At 54.4% G+C, this 18,549-nt stretch overlaps 1 long non-coding RNA gene across 3 annotated transcripts; it reads right to left on the bottom strand.

Moving 5' to 3' along the window:
• Window positions 1-3,885: 3,885 nt before the first annotated feature.
• On the bottom strand, window positions 3,886-17,659 carry LOC109501794. Of its 3 annotated transcripts, XR_002160084.3 has the most exons (6): window positions 16,508-17,659; window positions 13,473-13,601; window positions 8,632-8,792; window positions 7,750-7,827; window positions 4,694-5,338; window positions 3,886-4,457 (listed from the first exon to the last, which is right to left on the bottom strand). It is a non-coding gene; the product is annotated as an uncharacterized LOC109501794 (long non-coding RNA). The 3 variants fall into 3 exon arrangements; XR_002160085.3 differs by lacking the exon at window positions 8,632-8,792 and having other exon boundaries at window positions 16,508-17,655; XR_006601111.1 differs by lacking the exons at window positions 7,750-7,827; window positions 8,632-8,792 and having other exon boundaries at window positions 16,508-17,652.
• Window positions 17,660-18,549: the final 890 nt, after the last annotated feature.

Genomic DNA, 18,549 nt, shown 5'->3' on the forward strand with positions numbered 1-18,549 from the left:
GCGGTGTCCGCGGCGCCCCGGGCCCCGCCCCCGTCCCCGCGGCCGCCGGGGCTGCCCGGGCCCCCCCACATCGCCGCCCCGGCCCGGGCCCGAGCGTCCGGCCCGCCAGCCACCCGCACGTCCGCCCGCACGCCCTGCCTCCCGGCCCTCCGGCCGCGCGCCTCCCCCCCGCTTCCTGTTTCCCGCCGGCGCTCCCGGCCCCGGCTCGGCGGGGTCCGGGCGGCCCGCCCACACCTGCCCGGCCTCCGGGCGGGGCGGGGGCGGGCGTCGCACGCTAACCCCCCCCCCCCGCCCACGCCGCGACACACCTTCCCCGCGGCGCGCCGCATCGGCCGCCCCTGGCTCGCAGCCCGCACCGCGGCCACGCGGGCCCGCGTCCCGCCCGCACACGGCGGATACTCTCCCGGGGCTCCCACGGCGCCACGGTCCCACCCAGCCTCCACCGCGCACCCGCGCACCCAGTCCCAATCCCTGTGTGCTCCGCGGCGATGGCCGTGAAGCGTGGGGCGAGGGCTAGCGGGCCGACAGAACCCCGCCCCCCGGCCCCAGGGCCCTCCCGGGTCTAGAGTGGGGCCCCCCCCCAGGCCCTCGGTGCGGGAGCACCGCCTGGGAGCACTCCCTCCTGGTTCCCACCAGGGTCCCTCTCTGACCGCCTCCTGCTCAAGCGGGCAAGCGCTTGCCCTCTCGTACCTCAGTGTCCCCAAAGAGACTGCCAGCTCTGGCACCTTCCCTCAAGCTGCTGGGCAGCCCCTGGGTGGGCACCAAAGGACAGAGGTCAAGGCCGCCTCAGAGATGGGAGTCTGAACTCTCAGGACACCACTACTAACGCCCGCCCCAGGCATGAAGTCTCATCGAAGAACACGGGGGGCCAGGGGCCCCATGTTTCCCAAAGGGTGTGCCTCCAGAGGCTGGATTCAGAAACGCCTGGGAGTGGTTCTGCGGTCAAAGTCAAGTAAATTTGAGAAACACTGCGGCCATCCTCCCCCCACCTCCCGCCTTGGGAAACTCATGGTCACTTACCAAGATAAAGTCGATACCCACATCTGCTGGCACATGTGATATCATCTCTCCACGAATTAGAAATTGCCCGTGGTGCCTGCTGGCAGGGAAGACCAGGAGGGGGCAAATCCCGACCCTGACCCTTCGGGGAAGTCATCATCCCGGGCGGGACTGAGAAGCGGAGGCAATAAACCGGTAAATAAAAGGATTTTTGTAAAGTGTTTGGCACGAAGCTGGCCCTCAGTGGCAACCGGAGCACACAGTTTTGAGCTCTTATTATGTATGGAACGTATTTGTGTCCCACGTTTTCCAGACTCGCCAGGTCGCTTCTCCTATTATCCCCATTTCCCAGGTGAGGAAACAGCGAAAACAGAGGGAGCCACGTGGGTGATCCCGGTGGTGCCGTGCTAAGCCTGGGGGGAAGGGGGGGAGTCTGCCCTGCCCTGCGGGAGACCCCGCCACCTGCCAGCACAGTTGCCTCCCCAGGCTCTTGGAGCAAGCAGCCCTGTTCGGTGCCCTGGGCTAACCACCTCAAATTAAATTGCTTGCAGCACTAAGAATAGGGAAAAACGAAAACTGAGGAAGAGGCATGACCGGAAAGGGCGGTTGTGCAGAAGCAACAGCCGGTGCAAAGGCCCAGGGGCGGGAAATCTCACTTTACGTTCCCAAGGGCCCTTCGTTCCCCTCGCTTGCTCCAACTTGCGCCATTCCAAGCCATCGGTCCTGCTCACCAAAGTCCCTGTGACTCAGAACCCCCAGGGGTAGAGATGAGGTGAGTGGGCGGTCCTGCCCAGAAGGCTGGTGAATAATCATCCCACTGGCTTCGCCCAGGGAGCCCTGACCCTGTGCCGTGATCTGAACTCATTCCATCTCACGCAAACCCAGAGGGGAGGCCTGTCGCTCTCCCAGGATGAGGAAGCCAAGCTCAGGTAAGGCTATGGGCAGACTGTCCCATCCCAACCAGGAAACCGTTGACGTCAACACGCCCTGGGGAGAAGGAGCAGCCTCCGTGTGGAAGAGGAAACCCCGCTGAAACCCATGCTCTGCCCCTCATTCGTTACTGGACTCCGGGGAGCTGGAACCTCCTTTCCTGGCCTCATTTTCCCTACCCATGCGGTGGGGCTGGCCTGAACAAAAGGAACCCGTCCCATGGCGCGGACCCTGGAAGCAGACTACCTGCCTTCAAAAGCCCCCTTTTTTTTATTTTAAAGCAATCTCGGGGCACCTGGGTGGCTCAGTCGGTTGAGAGCCCGACTTCGGCTCAGGTCACGATCTCATGGTTCGTCGGTTCGAGCCCCGCAGGGGGCTCTCTGCGGACAGCTCAGAGCCTGGAGCCTGCTTCCGGTTCTGTGTCTCCCCCGCGCTCTCTGCCGCTCCCCTGCTCGTGCTCTGTCTCTCTCTCTCTCTCTCTGTCTCTCTCAAAAATAAATATTTAAACATTTTTTAAAAAATAATAAAGTAATCTCTACGCCCAGCGTGAGGCTCAAACTCACGACTCCAAGATCAAGAGCCGGCCACTCCACCGACTGAGCCAGCCAGGCCCCCCCCCTCGAACCCCTTTCTCGGTGCCTCAGGCTTCTTACCCGAGAAACGGCCAGGATAATAGTACCTATCGGGTAGGGCTATTCTGAGGGTGCAATGAGTTAACACACCCAGTGCCCTGCACCTAACAGGTGTTCACTAGAGTAGCGGCTGTTGCAATCCACAAGGGTCTGTCTTCTGGGGAAGCCCGCGACCCCAGCGGATGCTGCCCCCCGGCCCGGCCACCCCACCAACACGCTCCTCCTGGCTTCAGTGCGCGCACACTTGAACTCCAAAGAAACTTCCGCGCTAGTCTCTCTGGAGTACTCCTCCTCCGCCCGGAATGCTCTCCCTATACCCTCCATACCCTTCAATTCTCTGCTCACATGCTCCCTCCTCAGAGAGGTTTCCCTGTCCACCCTGAGGAAAGGAGGCCCTGCCATCATCTTTCTGTCTCCGCCTCCCATGCTCGCCAACATAGCGGAAGGCTTCTTGCGTGCTGGGGTCCTTCTGAGTGCTTTCCATAGATCAGTCCTCACCACCGACCTGGGAAGTAAGCCACTCCTACCACCCCATTTGATGGATGGAGAAACTGAGGCTCTAAGCTAAGTAACATGCCTAAGGGCACCCAACTGGGAAGTAGGGGATCTGGGAATATAACCTAGACACAGTCTAGTTCTGGAGTCAGCTTGAGTTTGGTTGTTGTTTTTTTTTTTTTTAATTTTTGTAAATATTTATTTATTTTTGAGAGAGAGAGAGACAGACAGAGTGCGAGCAGGGGAGGAGCAGAGAGAGAGGGAGAGACAGAATCCGAAGCAGGCTCCAGGCTCCGAGCTGTCGGCGCAGAGCCCTGTGCGGGGGCTCGAACCCAGGAGCCGTGAGATCGTGACCTGAGTCGAAGCTGAACGCTTAACCGACTGAGCCACCCAGCCGCCCCGAGTTTCTTTTTCATAGACTTTGTTTTAGGGGCGCCTGGGTGGCTCAATCGGGTGAGTGTCTGACTCTTGATTTCGGCTCATGATCTCACGGTCATGAGCTCCAGCCCCATGTTGGGCTCTGTGCCGAGGGTGGGGCCTGCTTGGGATTTTCTCTCTCTCTCCCTCACTCCCCCCTCTCTCTCAAAATAAAAGAAATAAAGGTTTAAAAAGTGGATTTTGTTTTTTAGACCAGTTTTAGGTTCACAGTAAAACTGAGTGGAAGGTTGAGGCGCCTGGGCGGCTCAGTCGGTTAAGCATCCAACTTCGGCTGAGGTCACAATCTCGCGGTTTGCGGGTTCGAGCCCCGCGTCGGGCTCTGCACCGACGGCTCGGAGCCTGGAGCCTGCTTCGGATTCTGTGTCTCCCTCTCTCTCTGCCCCCCTCCCCACTCATGCTCTGTCTGTCTCAAAAATAAATAAAACATTAGGAAAAAAAATTTTTTAACTGAGTGGAAGGTACGGAGATTTCCCATATACCCCCCCACCTCCCCCCATTATCATCAGCTTGCTTATCAACACTGTCCAACGCTGCAGAGAGGAAGGCTTCCCGGAGGAGGCAGGGCAGAGGCTGAGCCTGGGAGAGTGGAGCAGATTTGTGCGCACAGACTGGGGAGCTGGCTCCCGCAGCAAGGAACTGAGTGTGCCCGGGTGCAGCTGGCATGAGTAGAGCAGAGAGGGCCTGGAGGGAGCCCTGAGGAATGAAGTCACTAGGTGTTCCAGTTGCCTATTGGCGCATATCAACCCACCCCCACATAAACAGCAGCCAGCTTGTTTAGTTTGCGAACCTATAGCTGGTCTCTGCTCACGTGGCATCAGCTGGGACAGACGAAAGGGTGGAAGAGGCTGGACAGCTGGGGCCCCTCGGGCGTCTCCACCTGCGGTCTCCCTGCACAGTCTGTCTCCACAGCACGGTGGCTTCAGGACAGCCAGCTTCCTACATGGTGGTTCCGAATACACAGGTCTAAAGAGAGTCAGGGGAAACCATCACACGTTACGACCTAGCCTTGGAAGTCAGCCAGTGTCCCTTCGGTCACCCTCCGCTGGTCAGAGCAGTCATAAGTATGGGGCGGTGGGGGGACGGGCACAGAGCACGGACTGCACCTCTCGACGAAGGACTGGTAACATTCAGAGGAGCATCTGGCTCTTGACCCCAGGGTTGTGAGTTCAAAGCCCACGATGGAGGCAGAGATTACTTACTGAGGTATAAAACACACTAAGGGGCACAGATCCTGAGCAAACACTCAGTCGATTTTTCCCTTAGGTGTTCACCCAGGTGACCACGACCCAAACCAAGAGACGGAGCGTTTCCAATGGCCCGGTCAAGACCACCTCCAGAGGCAACAACTCTTCCGTCGTCCGTCACCAGGGATTCGTTCCAACGATTTTTGTCCTTCACGCGAATGGAAGCACCCGGCGTCTGCTCTTTAGTCCCTGGAGTCTTTCGGTCACCGCGTGTCAGAGAGAACCTTCCATGCGGGCACATGCGCCTGTAGATTGTTCTTGCTCCGGAAGAGAATTCCCTCGTGGGACTATACCGTCGGGCGCGCATCGCGGTAGATCCGTTGGGGGCGCTGTCCGACGGCCGCCGCTGTGGACATTCGGGGCCACTTCTCGCGCGACACGCATCCAGGCGCTTCTGCCGGATTCCTACTGGAGGGTGAGCTTGCTCGGTCACAGGGAGGGGCCTCTGTTCCGTCCCCGGCCACCCGCCAGGCAGTCTTGCCACACGAGTGAGTTCCACATCCCCACCAACACAGGCGGCAGTAAGTTTAATTCTAGCCAACCCCCTGGAGGTGAAGTGGAAACCACTTTTTCGAGTGAAGTCTCACCACGAGCCAGTTCCTAAGACAAATGAAAGGAGACGTAAAGCGAAAGCAAACGCTGCGGACAATCGCGACCCTAGTCACCCCAGGGACGTCGCTAAAGAAATGAGCTCATAAGTGGAGAAACTGTGGGGACTGGGGCCAGCCTGAAATGCACTTCAGTATAGAATTAAAACTAAACAAGGGAAGAGGTTACGGCGGAAACACACACACACACACAGACACACACACACACACAAAATGCAAGTGTTATAAATGCCAACAGAGCAAAAATGATACAAACAAAATTAACTGGGAAGCGGGAAGGAGGGGAGCGGGTTCAAGGGCAAGGGTCATTCCATCTTCCACCTCAAAGAGTCGGTTCATTCTGATTAAATTGAAATATGTAGTTTGTTTGTTTGTTTGTTTTTTCCATCACTCCAAATATTCCAAGGGAGAGATGAGAATGGCCGACCGGATACAAATAACCCACCCAAAGACATGCTGCTTACAAGAGACACAATTTCAGGGCGCCTGGATGGTTCAACCTATTGAGTGTCCCGCTCTTGATTTGGGGATCGAGCCCCGCGTTGGGCTCTGCAAGGACAGTGCAGTGCCTGCTTGGGATTCTCTCTCTCCCTCTGTCTCTGCCCCTCCCCTGCTCGCGCTATAAATAAGGACATACATACATACCTACAATAAATACGATTTAAACATAAGAACACAGGGGCCCCTGGGTGGCTCAGTCGGTTGAGCGTCCGACTGCTGAGCGTCCGACTGCGGCTCAGGTCATGATCTTGCGGGTTTGTGGGTTCGAGCCCCGCGCCGGGCTCTGTGCGGACGGCTCGGAGCCTGGAGCCTGCTTCGGATTCTGTGCCTCCCTCACTTTCCGCCCCTCGCCCACTCACACTCCGTCCCTCTCAAAAATAAGTAAACATTAAAAAAAATTCTTTTTTTTTTTTAGATAAGAATCATGACTAGAGATAAACGGGACATCTCAGTCAGGAAGATATCATCATCCCGAATTTATATGCGCCCAGGGGCAGAGCTTCAAAATAGAAGCAAAACTTAATGGAACTGGGGCGCCCGGCGGGCTCAGTGGGTGGAACGTGCGACTCTAGATCTCAGGGTTGTGAGTTCCAGCCCCATGCTGGCTGTAGAGATTACTTAGAAAGAAAAGAAAAGAAAAGAAAGAAAAGGAAAGGAAAGGAAAGGAAAGGAAAGGAAAGGAAAGGAAAGGAAAGGAAAGGAAAGGAAAGGAAAAGAGAAAAAGAAAAGACCTCGTTGGAGGAAAAAAAAACCAACAACAACTTGGGGCACGTGGGTGGCTCAGTCGGTTAAAGGTCTGACTCTCGATTTTGGCTCAGGTCATGATCTCACCGTTTGTGGGATCGAGCCCTGCATCCGGCTCTGTGCTGACAATGCAGAGTCCACTTGAGATTCTCTCTCTCCCTCTCTCTCTGCCCCTCCCCCTGCTCACGCGCCTTCTCTCTCTCTCTCTCTCTCTCTCTCTCTCTCTCTCTCTCAAAATAAATAAATAAATATTTAAATAAATAAATAAACTCGGGGCACCTGCATGGCTCAGTCAGTTGAATGTCCAACTGTGGCTCGGGTCATGATCTCACGGTTGGTGAGTTCGAGCCCCACATCAGGATCTCTGCTGACAGTGCAGAGCCTGCTTGGGATTCTCTCTCCCTCTCTCTCAGCCCCTACCCCACTCGTGCTCTGTCTCTCTCTCTCTCTCTCTCTCTCAAAATAAATACATAAACTCAAAATAATTTTTTAAATAATAAACATTTTAAAAAATTGAAGGTGGAGTAGAGCTATATATACTGATGTTGGATATTAATTGATTAATTAATTAATATGGATGTGGATATGGATTAATATATTAATTAATTAATACGGATATTAATTACTCCAACATATTTAAAAACAAACAAGAAGTAAAATTATTTTTTTTAAAAAGATGCGCATCAGGGCGCCCGGGTGGCTCAGTCGGTTGAGCGTCCACCTTCAGCTCAGATCATGATCTCACGGTCCATGAGTTCGAGCCCCGCGTCGGGCTCTACCCCGGCAGCTCGGAGCCTGGAGCCCGCTTCCGATTCTGTGTCTCCCTCTCTCTCTCTGCCCCCTCCCCTGCTCTCAATCTCTCTCTGTCTCTCAAAAATAAATAAACGTTAAAAAAAAATTTTTTTAAAGATGCTCAGCATATAGCATGGAACGGCACATTAAAACAATAATGAGATCACCCACCCATTAGAAGGGCCAAAATCCAAAACACTGACAACACCAAACGTTGATGAGAACGTAGAGCAACAGGAACGCTCTTTCGCGGTTGGTGGGAACGCGAAACGCTACAGCTACTTGGGAACACAGTTTGGCCGTTTCTAAGAAAATGAAACGCAATTTTACCATCAGACCCAGCGGTCGCACTCCTGGGTTATTTACCGAGAGGAGTTGAAAATGTGAGTCCACACGAAAACCCGAGCACGGACATCTGCGCAGCTCCATTCACCATTGCCAAACCTTGGAAGCAACCAAAATGCCCTTCGGTAAGTCAATGAGTAAATAAACCGTGGCATAGCCACACAATGGAATATTGTTCAATGCCAAACACAAACGAGCCATCGAGCCATGAAAAACACGAATGCATATTGCTAGATGAAAGAAACCAAAGACTACGTACTATGGGATTCTAAGTCTACGGCACTCTGGAAAAAAGCAAAACTGTGGGGACAGCAAAAAGATCCGTGGTTTCCTGGGATGGGGGCAGGGGAAGGAGGGATGAATAGACAAGCACAGAGGATTTTTAGGACAGTGAGGACTGTTCTGTGGGGTACGTGATAGCGGACACATATCACCTCACATTCGTCCAAGCCCATAGAACGTTCAACACCATGAGCAAACCCTAATGTAAACCGCGGACTTTGGTAACACATTTGGTAACAATGTGTCAACATAGTTTCCTTGCTCGATAAACCAGGATGTTGACAGTGGGGGGAGCTCTGCATGTAAGAAACACGTGGAAACTCTCTGAACCTTCCACTCAGTTTTGCTGTGAGCCTAAAACCGCTCTACAGAAAACAAAATCTATGTTAGAGAAGTAAACCAAACCATCTATGGGAGCGTCAAAAACATCAACTTCCTAGAAATACAGGTTCCTGCTATCCGCAAGTGTTCCTATGAAACTTTTGTAAGCTGAAATGCTATAAAGCGAACAACAATTACCCTTCGTTTATATGGAAACATTTTTTAGCATTCCCAGGCCCAAAAAACAACCTCTCTCAGGCTTTGCTGATACCTTAGGACACATCTTGCTAATAGACGCACCAAAGAAATCCAGACAAAGCATCGATTCGCAGACACAGTTCAAAGCTACGGCGGCTTGAGGCTGAGTGGGGTTCTCCGGGCAGGAGCTTGGCGGGGCCCCTCTTGCTGCCTAGGGAGCGTGCGGCCTCTGTGACGGCCCCTTGAAAAACCACCGCGGAATGCTAAAAAAAACCACAGTGAGATTCCATTTCACGGCCACTAGGATAGCGGTAATCAAAATGACAAACAGTACTAAGGGTTGGCCAGGATGCAGAGAAATTAGAACCCCCTCTCTCACACTGCTGAAGGCAAAAAGGGGCAGCCACGTTGGAAAAGAGTTTACCAGGTTCTCAAAAATTTAAAGGTAGAGTTACCATATGACCCAACACTTTTCACTCCCAGGTATCAGATACCCAGGAGAATTGAAAAGATCTGCCCACACACAGATTTACACGTGATGTTCACCGCAGCGCTATTTATAATCGCCCCAAAGTGGAAACAACCTAAATGTCCCCATCAACTGATTCGCGAATGAACAAAATGTGTATATTCGTACAATTAAATATTATTCAGCCACCAAAAGGAATGAAGTCCTGACGCAGGCTACAACGTGAATGAACCTTGAAGACGTGATGCGAAGTGAAAGAAACCAGACGCAAAAGGTCATTCGTTGTTTGATTCCGTGTATACAAAACGGCCAGAAGAAGCAAAGCCATAGAGACAGAAGGTTCCAGTGGTTGTCAAATGCGGGGGATGGGGACAATAAGGAATGACCGTTACTGGGTATGGAGTTTCTTTGGGGAATGTTAGGAATATTCGAGAATTGGTGGTGATGACTTTATAACTTCGTAAAAGTACTAAAAAGCCACTAAATTGTACACTTTAAAATGGTGAGTTTTACGGTATGTGAATTCTATCTCAATTTCTCATTTTTAAAGAACAATTTTGTGTTGTTACAATAAGATCTAAACAAACCAGAATTAAATAAGACCTAAATAGGGGCGCCCGGGTGGCTCAGTTGGTTAAGCATCTGACTTTGGCTCAGGTCATGATCTTGCGGTCATGGGATCGAGCCCCACAGTGGGCTCCATGCTGACAAGGAGCCTGCTTGAGATTCTCTCTCTCCCTCTCTCTCTCTCTCTCTCTCTCTCTCTCTCCCTCTGCCCTTCTCCCCTGTTGCTCTCTCTCTAAAAAAGAAAAAAAAAAAAAAGAAAGGACAAAACTGGAGAACTTACTATACCAGATAACAAGAACTATTTTAAGTATAGAAACTCAGGCCATGTGGTGTTGGTACAAGAACAAACAAACAGACTAATGGAACAGAACAGAGTCCAGAAACAACACACACTTGATCTATGACAAAATGTCACTGCAGTGCAGAAAGATGATCTTTTCAGTAAACAGTGCTGGGTCAACTGGACAGAATTGGGGAAAACGTGACTCTGTGTGTGTGTGTGTGTGTGTGTGAAATCTCCCTCTGCCCTCCTCTTAGAAGGATACATGTGGTTGTATTTAGGGCCCAACTACATAATCCAGGATAATCTCCCTATCTCAAAATCCTTAACTTCATCGTATCTGCAAACACTTTGTCATATAAGGTAATAGGTTGCAGGGGTTAGGATGTGCACGTCTTTGGGAGCCCACTTTTAAGCCTACCACAACCCCTACCTCACACCATAAACAGAAATAAACTCTACACCTAAGTGAGAAAGATTCAAACAATAAAGCCTTAGAAGACAATACAAGAGAACATCTTCACGATCTTAGAACAGGCAAAGGTTTCTTAAACCGAAAACAAAAGCACTAACCATTAAAATATATAGATATATATATAGGGGCACCTGGGTGGCTCAGTCAGTTTAGCATCCGACTTTGGCTCAGGTCACGATCTCCTGGTTTGTGGGTTCGAGCCCCACGTCAGGCTCTGTGCTGACAGTTCGGAGCCTGGAGCTTGCTTCATGGATTCTGTGTCTCCTCTCTGCCCCTCCCCCGCTCGTATTCTGTCTCTCTCGCTCAAAAATAAATTTAAAAAAACATTAAAAAAACAAAAAAATTTAAATATAGATATATAGACTATATTAAAGTGAAGAAATATGTTCAATAAAAAAATATACTTTACGGGGCGCCTGGGTGGCTCAGTCGGTTAAGCGTCCGACTTCGGCTCAGGTCATGATCTTGCGGTTCCTGGGTTCGAGCCCCGCATCAGGCTCTGTGCTGACAGCTCAGAGCCTGGAGCCTGTTTCAGATTCTGTGTCTCCCTCTCTCTCTGCCCCTCCCCTGTTCAGTCTCTGTCTCTCTCTGTCTCAAAAATAAATAAACGTTAAAAAAAATTAAAAAAAAAAATATATATATATACTTTAGAAGAGTTAAAAGACAACCCACAAAGTGGGAGAGGATATTTGCAATACACATATACAGTAAAATACAGTAAAAAGTTTCTACTTGTGGGGCGCCTGGGTGGCTCAGTCGGCTAAGCGTCGGACTTCAGCTCAGGTCCTGATCTCACGGTTCGTGGGATCGAGCCCCACCTCGGGCTCCCTGCCCACAGCGCAGAGCCTGCTTGGGATTCTCTCTTCCTCTCTCTCTGCCCCTCCCTTGCTCGCCAGCTCTCTCTCTCTCTGTCTCAAAATAAATAAACTTAAAAGCAAAAAAAAAAAAAAAGGAAATTGTACCCCAAACAGTAGACTTTATGTAGTAGTATGGATCAAATGCAGACACGTAATTAAGGGACAAAAGTAAATGCACAAGGTATATTGCGTGGCCACCGTGCGTTTAGAGCAGGAGGGGCGGCGGCGAATATACGCGCGTGGGCGTGTCTACGTGCACTTCTGTAATCCCCCGAAGAGAGTGGAAGAAGCTGCCCTCGGCTGATTGCCTTTCGGGGGGGGGGGGGTGTGGGGGGGGGGGTGGGGAGCTGGAGGCCTGCGTGAAGTTTGCTCAAGTATATTTTCAAAACTAGGAAGCTAGTCCGCACACACTTGGAAGTATTTACAGAAAAAAAAACAATGGACACCTAAAAAAAAAAAAAAAAAATGTTGTGAAGCCCAACAGGGTACCTCAGGGAAAGGCTGAGCTCTGAGTTTTTGGGGGGGGTTCGGTCGGGATCAGAGAACTGCAGGGGGCCGCCTGAGCCCCGGGCGGGGGAGGGGGGTGCTCACACGTGCACCCGGACCCCCTTTGCGGATGGAGAAACAGAGACCCAAGGAGAAGGCGGCAGCCCAGCTCGGCCCCGTCCGCCCCCGTCCCGAGCTCAGGTTTAGCTTCCGCTTGTGGATAGCGGCTGCGGCTTTGGAGTCAGACGGGGGTGGAAGGTGGTGTGACCTCTGGGCCGGGGTCCGCTAGCCTGAAAAGTGGCGGTAACAACCCCCACTTCCTACTGATGCGGGCAGAACCGATGGGCGGAGCGGCCGCGGACAGCAGGCGCTCTGTAAGTGGCCGCCACTAGCCGACGGCGGGGCGGGGACCCGGCCGGAGCCTCCGTCCGCACTGCTCCGAAAGGGGCGCAAGGTGGCGCCCTCTCCCCGCGCGTCCCGCGAGGTCCCAGCCTCCAGGGCGTTGGCTCCTGCAGGGACGGAGAGCAGGGGGGGAGGGGGGGGAGGGGGGGGAGGGGGAGGGAAATCCGCGTGGACTCACGCGATCGCGCACTTCTGGGCCCTGGGGGTGGAAGGGGGGAGCGACGGAGGGTGGCTGTGCTCAAGGAGGCAGGGCGGGAGGGCTTGGCCTCCCCGGAAGGAGGGAGAAGGGGAAACAGGATCCCTCTGGATCTTGTTTAGGGTTTTGCCCGCGGGTTGAGTGGTGGCCCCCAAAAAGCTAGGTCCCGCCTGGAACCTGTGACTGTGACCTCATTTAGAGGAAAAATCTTGGCAGATGTTATCAAGATAAGGATCTAGACATGAGATTATCTTGGATTGTCCAAAACCAATGACAAGCGTCCTTGCGAGAGCAGACACCGACCGTGTGGGAACAGAGATTGGAGGGGTGCGGCCACTAGCCAAGGAGGCCGCCAGAGCTGGAAGAAGCAAGGAAGAATTCTCCCCTGGCGCCTTCGGAGGGAGCACAGCCCGGCCGGCATTTTGCTTTTAGACTTCTGGCCTCCAGAACTGTGAGAGGGTTCAATTCTGTTTCAAGCCACCCTCGTTTGTGGCCATTTGTTGTAACAGCCCCAGGAAATTAACACGGATTTTTTTTTAATTTTTGTTTAATGTTTATTTATTTTTGAGACAGAGAGAGACAGAGCATGAGCTGGGGAGGGGCAGAGAGAGAGGGAGACACAGAATCCGAAACAGGCTCCAGGCTCCGAGCTGTCAGCACAGAGCCCGACGCGGGGCTCGAACTCATGAACCGTGAGATCATGACCTGAGCCGAAGTCGAACGCCCAACCGACTGAGCCACCCAGGCGCCCCAACACGGATGTTTAAAATCTCCCCCTGCTGCTCGGCCTGCGGATCCCACCCCCAGTAGCCTACAGGATGGTACCCGAGCCCCCCCCCAACTCCTGACCCCACTATTTGCTCCCCAGATCCCAACTCCAACCTACCCACTGCTTTCCAAACATGGGCTCTTTCATACCTCTACACTTTTGCTTTCGCTGGTGCTCTGTCTAGGGTGCCCTTCCCTCTGGGTCCCCTGTAGAACTCCTATACACCCTTCAAAGCCCTCCCCAAACATCCTCTCCTAAGTATATTCGTGTGTCCTGACTCCCAGCACAGCTGGGCTCCCCTCCATTCCCCTCAGCCACTGTGCCTACTCACCCATGTATCATCACAGCCAGCTCGGCTATGGGTCCCCCACCTTCATCTCCTGCCTTCTCCATCCCCCTCCCTCCCACCTACTGCCCTAGCTCAGGCCTCCCCATCTCTTACCAGACCCTTGTGCCACCTCCTCGCTGGTCTTCCTGCCCCAAGCGGGTCCTCCAGTCTATCAACGCTCTCGGTGCTTCGATCTATCTTGTCACTCCGCTGCTCAAAAGCCTTCCATAGCTCCCCGCTGCCCTAAGGATGATGCGCAAAGGGAAAAAGGTACTTCACATGCTTCTCCCCACCTCGCACCCCACCCCGGCGATGTCTAACATGCTCTTGTGCTACATGCCTCTGCGCCTTGGCATAAGCAGTGCCCTGGGAGGCCCCCTCCCTGTATAACAGGCATGCTCTGACCCACGTTCTCTGCAATACCCACCAGTCTGCAGCGACGACAGCTAAAACATCTTCGGACTGACCACCCACCAGGTGCCCATCTAAGTGCTTTCTACGTGTGGACCCTTGGAGTTCTCATAACAACCCCGGGAGAAAAAGCACCATTACTGTGTCCACATCACAGGTGGGAAAACTGAGGCCCAGACGGAAGAAGAGATCAGAAATGGCAGAGGTCTGCGCTCCCTCTCCTGGTGGGGGCCTCAGAGCTGTTGAACACACTGTTGAAGCCTCCCCTTATTCACCCCGCGGCCCCCCACCCCAGATTAATCGCTGTCCCCTCCGTGGCTTCTGGACTTTGCGCGCACACCCCTCACGGCACTGAGCGGGAGGGACCCGATGACGCGGTGGTCACCCCACCAGGAAGCACCCAAAAACCGTCTTTGCTTCCCTAGGCCCGCGGTAACCGGTGCGGGGTAAGGGCTTCAATAAACCAGAAGGGAGGAGTGAGCCACTGAATGGTTTCCAGGTCCTGGGAATTTTTCACCCTCCTCAAAGACAAGAATAAGTTATGCAAATCTCTGGAGCCAGAACTTTTGCCTTCTCCCTCCCACTCTCCCTCCTCCAACCCCCCTCCCCTGGTTTCTGGGAGGGCACTGGGCTCTCCAGAAAACGCCCCAGGCTCTCTAGTGGCCCGTTTCCTGATCACAGACGAAACTAGAGCTTAAAGCTGGTGAATCACTAACAGTCACCAGCCAGGGCCTGTTGGGGTGTCGGGCCGGAAGGGAGAAACCAGGTGCCCCATCCACCTCCCCTAATCCTACCCCTGCCACCCCCAGCCCCGTCATCACTGTGCGAGTGACCTCCTGAGCCTCTGTTGCCTGGGCGACGCTAGGTGGAAAGGGCCTAGCCCTGGATGCAGGTGACTTTGAGCAGTTCCTAGACTGTCCCCGCTCCTCACCCCCACTCGGCCACTCCCAGGTTCCAATGAAGCTACCACCAGAACGCTTGCAAACCCGTTTCCCATCCCGGGGCTGGCGACTCACTGATGACACCCAGGGAGGTGCAGCACCCCCGTTTGAGAGGTAGGGAACCCACCTCAGGGAGAAGGAACTACGGAGCACCCACAGGAGGTAAGGAGGACGTGGGAAGCTGCATTCCAGCTCTCCGCCTGCCAGAGGGGTTTAAAGCAAGACCAGCCATTTCTTGATTCAAAGGTCCTACCCTAGGGGCGCCTGGGTGGCTCAGTCGGTTAAGCGTCCGACTTCGGCTCAGGTCATGATCTCGCGGCCCGTGGGTTCGAGCCCCGCGTCGGGCTCTGTGCTGACAGCTCAGAGCCTGGAGCCTGTTTAGGATTCTGTGTCTCCCTCTTTCTCTGACCCTCCCCTGTTCATGCTCTCTCTCTGTCTCAAAAATAAATAAATGTTAAAAAAATTAAAAAAAAAAAAAAAACAAACAAAGGTCCTACTCTTAAAAGGACAAAGGAGGGGTTCCCAGCTCCTACCCCAAGAGTCTAGAAGCCGCTTGTCAAGTGTTCCAGGGGCTTGAGGCAGGTCAATAAGATGGGAGCGATTCTAAGTACCTACACCTCACAGGATTGTTGTGAGACTCCTATGAATAACATAGAAAGGGTTTAGAGCCGGTGATGCGATACTCTCCAAACTGTAGCTGTTTTTTAAAGGGTCTTTTTTTTTTTAACGTTTATTTATTTTTGAGACAGAGAGACAGAGCATGAACAGGGGAGGGGCAGAGAGAGAGGAAGACACAGAATCTGAAACAGGCTCCGGGCTCTGAGCTGTCAGCCCAGAGCCTGACGCGGGGCTCGAACTCACGGACCGTGAGATCATGACCTGAGCCGAAGTCGGACGCTTAACCGACCAAGCCACCCAGGCGCCCCTTTAAAGGGTCTTTTGAAGGACTCCCTTCCCAAGAATGAAGCATGTGGAGTGAATCCTTGTCATCAGAGAGGAATGCTCCCCACACCTGTCTGGGAGAAGCTCAGGCCTGGGGCCTCCTTATAAATCCTGAGACTTGTCCCCACCCCCCCACCCCACCCCCCCAGACCTGCCAGGTCAGAGTCCGGGGGTGGGAAGCTGATATCTTTAATAATATTAGGGCCTCAGGGGTTCCTTGAATCAGCCAAGTCTGGAATCCCAAAAGAGTTGGGAAGTCAAGTCACTTTTTGAAGATGCTTCTGGTTAACACACCTTCCTCCCACCTGTCACCCTGTCCTTGGGGGAAAACCAACTTTCTCTTGTTCCCAATTAGTAATACCACTATTCGTAAACTGGTCTAAACCCTCCCTTGTGCCAGGTGCTTTGCTAAATTAATTCTACCCACCAACGGCCTTCTGAGGCCGGTTCTCTCTTTAGCCCCATTTTACAGAGACGGACACTGAGGCCAGAGACCTGGGTCCCAAGGTCATAGAGCTGGAACTTGGAAGAGCCAGGGCTCTATTCGCCGCCACAGTGTGGCCCGTGCCAATAGCCCCAGGTCCTCTGAGAAGGTGCCTAGATGCCCCGGGGCAAGCCTCTCCGGAGCCTGCGGCCTCTCTGGGCGGCTGCACAGAGCTAGAGGCCAAGGTCTCAGTCCCAGTCTCCAGGACCTTCTCTTCACCATGGCCACGTACCCACACCGAATCCTGCTGGTTCCTTTACCGGACTCCCCTCCGCCTCCTGGACGAGGGCAAAAGCGGGTGCTCCAGAGCCAAGGAAAGTCCAGGCTTTGGGGCACCCCCCACCCCACCCCATCTCCCCTCAATCCCTCACCTGCTCCTTTCTCCGGACCCATCATGTCGCTAGAAGGGCAGTGCCTTTGACCAGACTGGTTCCCGGGTCAGGCACACCGTTTCCTGCCTGATGGTAGACTTCCACGTTGAGAGGCGGCCTCCTCCAGGAAGCCCTTCCTGACTGCCGGCTCTGGGTTAGCTGGCTTCTCCGTGCCCGCACCACTGTCTAGAGGATGACTGCCTCAAATAGTCATGACCTTGTGGCTGAAGGATCCATATCTCCAGGTACTCTAAGCTGGCCGGGAAGGGGGCGTCTGGCAGAGACAGAGGACAGGTGTCGCTCACCTCCTTCTGGGTTAGGGAGGGAGGGCAAGAGGGACAGGGCCAGTCTCCCTGCCCTGCCTCTTCCCCTGGCCGTGACCTCCAGGCCCTGGGTCAATACCTGTTGGGCAACCAAAGGACAGATTGGGAGAGGCTGACTGGTGGGGGAGGAGGGCAGGGCTGTTTGCTTCCTGAGGGGCAACTTTGGCCAGCTCCTCCCCTCCACCTGACCCCCGGTGGCACCTGTGCCCTGCTCGGACCTGGGACTTGGAACATGGAGGGATTCTGTGAGGTGTTGAAGACTTGTCTTGGTCTGAGGTCTCTCCAGTGGTCCTGAGCCTCCAGGCAGCCCCCGCCCCACCCTCCGGAGACGGTGAAGGAAAAAGAAGGCTGACGGAGTTGCTGGCCCGTGGCCCTTGCCCACAGATGAGAGACTGTGGCTGCCAGAGGCTGGTCAAGCCAGAGCTGAAGTCTTGTGGCCCCCGCAAGGCAGGATGGGGTCTGGCCTCCTCCCTCCCGGCTCCCACAGCCCTCCCCTATCCAAGCAAAGGGAGGGCCCTACGGTTGGGGGAAGAGAATGGGGCGTGTCATCCAGACTTGGAGGGGGCTGTGCCCTGGAGCCACGGATGCTTCCTGCGGACGTTCGGGACGTTGGACTCCCACATTCCTGGCCATTCCAAAGACTCCTCACTCCTCCTCCCTTCTCGCCTTCCCCAGTGTAGGGGGAGGGCAGTGGCCTGGGTCTGAGCTAGCAGCGTGGGGCCTCTCGGGGGAGGGACTGAGGTCTGGGCTAGAGGGGCTGCTGCCCGGGAGTCCTGTCCCAGGCGCCGCCCCAGGGGTCCTTGTGATTCTCATAAACAGGAAGTCCCCCCCCCACCCTCGCAGACAGGCCCCTGTGTGTACCGTGGCCGGGCTCTGAAGGCCCAGCGGCCCTTGACCTCTCCGGCTGCTTCCTGTTAGCTGGGCCAGAGGAGAGAGAGCGAGACAGAAACGGCCTGAGATGGGGAGAGGCCTGAGGGAGTGTGAGAGCAGAGAGGAGCACAGTGAGGCTGAAGGGTCAGAGCACATAGTAGGCACTCAAAAAGTAACATGCCCTAGGCTGCGGTTGGATAGGGAGGAGAGGGACCCCCCGCCCCCGGGGAAAACAGCACAGTTAGAGAGAGGCTGGACCTTCCCACCCCGGCCCTCACTGAAGCCTAGCACATAGTAGGTGCACAGAAAGTATGTGACACCTATGTTTCGGATAGGCAGGGAGGGGGTGCTCTTGGGGGACAGCACTACTGGGGGAAGGGGACAAAGGGGCTCCCCCGGCCCGGCTGCGCCCTGTGGGTGGACAGCCCCCAAGACTCAGCATCCCATTGTCCCTGTCTGGCCCCCACCCCACCCCATCGCTGGCTGGGCCAGGCCACTGTCTCAAGGCCCTTTATTTTTAAAATCCCTGCGGTGTTCCCACCCCAAACCGAAGGAGCCGTGCCAGCCACAGATCCGCCTGCGGCCTGGGCTCAGGGCCCAGAGGCGCTGGGGGTGGGGCATCCGGCCACCCCGCAGCTGCCGAGGCAATTCCGGGAGGACTTCTAGGCCAGCCAGCCTGCCGGGCAGAGTAAGGAGGCCCCTGGGATGCCCCCACCCTGGGCCCAAGGTGTCAGCCCAGAGGCCGCCTAGGGCAGCCACCAGATCTGTGTGTTAAGCCCAGGGGCATGTTCTTCTAGACAGCATATCTTGTCTCCCCACATTCCACCAAAAACGCGTGTGTGTGCCGCA

This window comes from Felis catus, chromosome B4, assembly GCF_018350175.1.
Source record: "Felis catus isolate Fca126 chromosome B4, F.catus_Fca126_mat1.0, whole genome shotgun sequence".
NCBI classification, from domain to species: Eukaryota; Metazoa; Chordata; class Mammalia; order Carnivora; family Felidae; genus Felis; species Felis catus.